Source organism: Lactuca virosa, chromosome 4, assembly GCF_052849685.1.
Source record: "Lactuca virosa cultivar CGN04683 chromosome 4, Lactuca_virosa_CGN04683_v6, whole genome shotgun sequence".
Lineage (NCBI taxonomy): Eukaryota > Viridiplantae > Streptophyta > Magnoliopsida > Asterales > Asteraceae > Lactuca > Lactuca virosa.
Window position 1 is genome coordinate 242,136,520 of NC_136429.1, and position 4,783 is coordinate 242,141,302.

Here is a 4,783-nt window from a genome sequence, read left to right on the forward strand (position 1 = left end):
ATAACCTCATTGTCCCTACCCTCTAGTACCTTCTTTTCTTCACTCTACTCAACAACCACCCTAGACTGCTGGCTGCCGCCACCATCCGTCACCAAACTATCGTCATCCTTCGCCACCAGAAAATTGTCAAAAATCACCACAACCCCATCCTCAGTATCCAGCTCATCATAACAAACTAAATTATTTTTATAATGAGGTATACGCCTCATACAATGGAATGAAACAATTCATTCCTTTCAATAACTGAAAATTTGGTTTATGTAGAAAGGTCATTAAGACGATGAAGCTCAATGCTATGCATTTGAAGTTGTAGATCCTCTTGAATACATCTATAAATTGTGAAGCTGAATATCTTTCCATGAGACATGTTTGTACAGAACTTGCTTAGTCGATTATTTTTTGAATTTGGGTGTTTAAAATAAATATGACTACATATTATATTACTTCAAACCCTTTTTTCCATTAAACGATGAAGCACATTGAACTTGATTGTCATTGCATGAGGTAAAAGTTCAAGAAGGTCTGATTATATTATCACATGTTGCTACCAATGATCAACGAGCTTTTGTATTCATTGAATCATTGCATGGTTCTCAACATGTTGACGTTATATCCAAGCTTGGTTTGCTTAATTGCCCGCAGGGCTTTGAGGGGGTGTTGTTAAAATCAACTAAACAGTTAGCGTTAATTATTACTAATGGGTAAATTAATAATTTCTCTTTAATTATTTTAGTAGCTTTACTCTCTTTTCTCTATACATATTGTACTCTTGTAGCTCGATCATTTCTAATATACATAATACAAAAAAGATGTCAATATTGTCTGTCAAGTGTTCTTGATCATAGAATACTAATCAAATGAATAACCAAAAAAAAATCCAATCATATGTCTTAGGGTCAAACTTAGACCACCTGTCATATTAGACTAGAGGGAGCTTAGGTTGTTGAGCTGGCCTTAATGCGCTCTTATACATAGTGTCCCCGAAGAATGGAAACTTGATGATGAACCATTGGGCAATTTTTTTCTTTAAAATTTGTTAACTGTATAAAGTGAATTAATTTAGTGAACTATTTCCTTAAAACCGAATCTATATTTGGATCCGTATCGTTAAAACAAAATCCATTCCCTCAAAAGTGGATCCATTCCGTCTCCTTTATTTAAACTAATTTTATGGTTAAATTTATTTTCTAACAATTAATAAACATATTTTCTTAAAAAAAAGTTCATAAAGTATTTCTAACAATTATATATATATATATATATATATATATATATATATATATATATATATATATATATATATATATATATATATATATATATATATACTAATAGCATACCCGCGCGATGCGGCGTTGATTTGTTTCATTCCGGCGATTAGTTTCCGAACGAAAGTTAGTGTCATTTCGGCGGTCGTCAAATCATTTCCTTTCGATTTGTTTTATTCCGACGATTTGTTCCTTTCGTCGATCATCTATCTCTAGACGGGCAGCAAATAGTAATATTCATCTATTACTCTTTATCTGATAGCGGACGATGATTACTTTCATTTAACAAATAATGTTACATTTTGTAATAAAAAAAAAAGTTTACCAGTACCCCCAAAATACTCTTTCTATTCGCAACACACATAACATTTTTGTAAATTAACGATAATATCTGTCAGTTGATGTTCAATACAAAGCTTTGTGAATTATGAATCCAATCACAGAGAGTTTTGGTAAATGTGAACATTTTTTTATAATAAATTTGCTACTATCTTCAAATCGTTTATCAAACAATTACTTATTACAAAAATATACTTTTACAAATAAAATTTGTTAATTTAATGTTTACGTGTCTATTTGTCCAAATAAATGATATATTTCAGATTCATGACATATTTACAATTTTTTATGTTTACGTTCTTGTATTTATTTTTCTATAACTTAAGCTTTACATAAATATTTAATAGCCTAAAAAAATTAATTACAGTATCAATATCTTTTTTTGTAAGTTAAATTTTTTTATTTAATTATCGTAATTGATGTCAAATTGTCAACGTCTAAAGGTATATATTCTTATAAGAACAATTTATAATTATATTTAAAAGTTTGAAGTATTAAGTATAAAACCAAATGTTTAATTCAGTCTATATTTGTGTAATGGATAAATATTCAATAAAGCTGCAAAAGATAGTCTAAATTTATGTGAGCTGAAATTTGCTGATAAGTCTCGAAAAGATCATTATCATGTTTATACTTTTTTTTAAATAATTAACCATCTTAGATTTGTAAAATCTAGTAGCAGTCTTTAACCTATAATGCAATCTTTGCCTAAAAAGCTATTATATTGTAATATCATCATTCTATTTAGTTTCTAAAATACGTTAGTCTATAATTTTATCTATAAAATTTTCATTATTCAAAATTTTTAACTTATATTTGTATATAATGAAGATAAAGAAAGTTTTGTTATAATTTTTTTATTTCATCCATTTAACTTGTCGTTGTATTATATATAAAATATCCATCATATATCCCATTTCTAACATTTATAATTAACAACAAATTGCTTCCGTTTTAGGCTTTATGTGTTTTCAAGAAAAATAAAGATCTTTCATGCAACTTTTAAAAAAAAATAGTCTAAACAAAAGTTGACAATGAAAATTTAAGTGTTTATTTCGTTTCTAAATACTTCAAAGCAGAATTGATATAGTAAACAAATCAACCAAATACACTATTTCGATATAATAACATATACTTTAAAATTGTCACTAAATCACATTTGTAGATATATATACAACTCGGAAAATGACCAGCAAAATGAATACAAAACGCAATCTTCATTTAACCATTTCCTTGTAGAAGCCCAAGCATGATATTACTCTTTTAGTTTCTAGTGAACTCTTCAGTAAGAGAACACCAAATAGAGATCTTTAACAAAAGACAAAGGAAACATGTACATATGTACAGAGACCGTTTATATTAAGACAATAAATCTGAAAAATTCCAAAGAATGAACAAAAACCCATGATGCTGAAAGCTACAATAAAAAACACAAACAAAACATGATAAATAAAGATGAAATAAAACATAAATCTGAATGTAGAAACTTTTAACCTGAAAATATGTAATATAATACCAAAAATGATACCGATATAAAACAAACTTATACTTAATTCAACATGAAGCTCCAGTTTGCTCCTTAAAACCATATGATTCCTAAATGGCGGAGCTAAAGAAGGAGACATGGAATTAGAGCTTACACGGATGCAATATGAAATTCATTTAGATTTGCCCTGCTTATTAATCCAACTTTAAATATTTCAATGAATGGAGATGGATGTACGAGCAACCATGATCGGATAAAAAGACAACTCTCTTTTCTAAACTTTTATCTTGAAGGAGAAATTTGGGTCGGTTGATCCAATGTCCTCCCATTTCAGGACCTGTAAATATACGCATAAAAGAGTTAAATACACATACCGCTAGAGAGGGGGTATTCGGAGAGATATTGGTGGTATAATTATTGCATTAGTGTACCTTATTCTCGTTAAACTTTTCCCGATCTTTAGTTTGGCATGTTCCTTGACAACAAGCAACTAATGTAAACAGAAGGAATCATGTTTCTTTCTTGCACAATTTCAGCTAGATGGTTCTTTGTTGGAAAAGATTAAATGCATACCTTCTGACACATTTCTTCTTGATGTACAAACTTTAGCTTAAAACCTTTCGTACAGCTTTCAATAAATCTTTTTAATTATCTTGTTGAAAAACATGGTATCTGTAATAAATCAACACCGACATAAAAATAAAAAAAAATCAGAAAATCAGAAACTTATTTGAAGATGCATATGAATAACCAAAAAACATTTGTATATGGGTAATCAAAAAACAAAATATTGTACATGGGAAACCTTGAAAGTAGAATAAATGAAAAAACATATGTGTTGCTACAAAAATCCCCAGATCAGATCTGTTTGAAAGGTTTACCTTCGATTTTTAAGGGTAGAGAAAACGGGCGATACAGAGAATTGTGGTCATGACGGTGGTGGCTGATGTTAGTGCTAGCGATGGTGGTTGATGCTGGAGACGGAGGTGGTGCCGTTGCCAGAGTTGGTCCTTGGTGAGAGATTCAGTCGTTTGTTTGAGTTATAGAGAAGAAGGGGGATCATATTTTGAGAGAGAGTGTGGATTCAAAATTAATTTGGGTTCGGCTGTTTAGGGTTGTGGGAAAAACGAAGGGTCTGAATACAACATGGGTAATTTTATCCATTGGATTGATTTTGTGTTTGTTGAAACCATTCTCATCCATTGGATGTATAAAGCTAGGATCGTGATCCGTGTGATATGTTCAACTTCGGAGAGTGGGATGAAGGAGTAAGGATTGCTAAACCGGGTATCTATTTTTTTATGCATCAATTACATGTAAACAATGCTGTATAAGTTGTTTTTAAGACAATTTTTTAAGAGATGCAACATTTTGTTGTACATCAAGCTTAATAATTGTATTTAAGACATATAAGATATATGTATTATAATATATATATATATATATATATATATATATATATATATATATATATATATATATATATATATATATATATATATATAAAGCTCATGGACTTTTGGAACAGTATACTTTCCTTGCTTCAAACTTTGGCCAACAATCTTTACATACTTTAATTTTGGCCACGGTAAATTTGGAAGGGTAATAATTTTGGTCTTGATTTTCCCATGCGATGTCCACGGCCTCAATTTCTTTTAAAAAAAGATAAAATTGTTTCTCTTTGGATCCT

General features: G+C 29.6%; 1 long non-coding RNA gene across 1 annotated transcript; it reads right to left on the reverse strand.

Annotated features, from left to right (window-relative positions):
* Window positions 1-3,094: 3,094 nt before the first annotated feature.
* LOC145168773 (uncharacterized) lies at window positions 3,095-3,761 on the reverse strand. The gene is made up of 2 exons (XR_013742078.1): window positions 3,525-3,761; window positions 3,095-3,430 (listed from the first exon to the last, which is right to left on the reverse strand). It is a non-coding gene; the product is annotated as an uncharacterized LOC145168773 (long non-coding RNA).
* Between the last annotated feature and the right edge of the window lie 1,022 nt (window positions 3,762-4,783).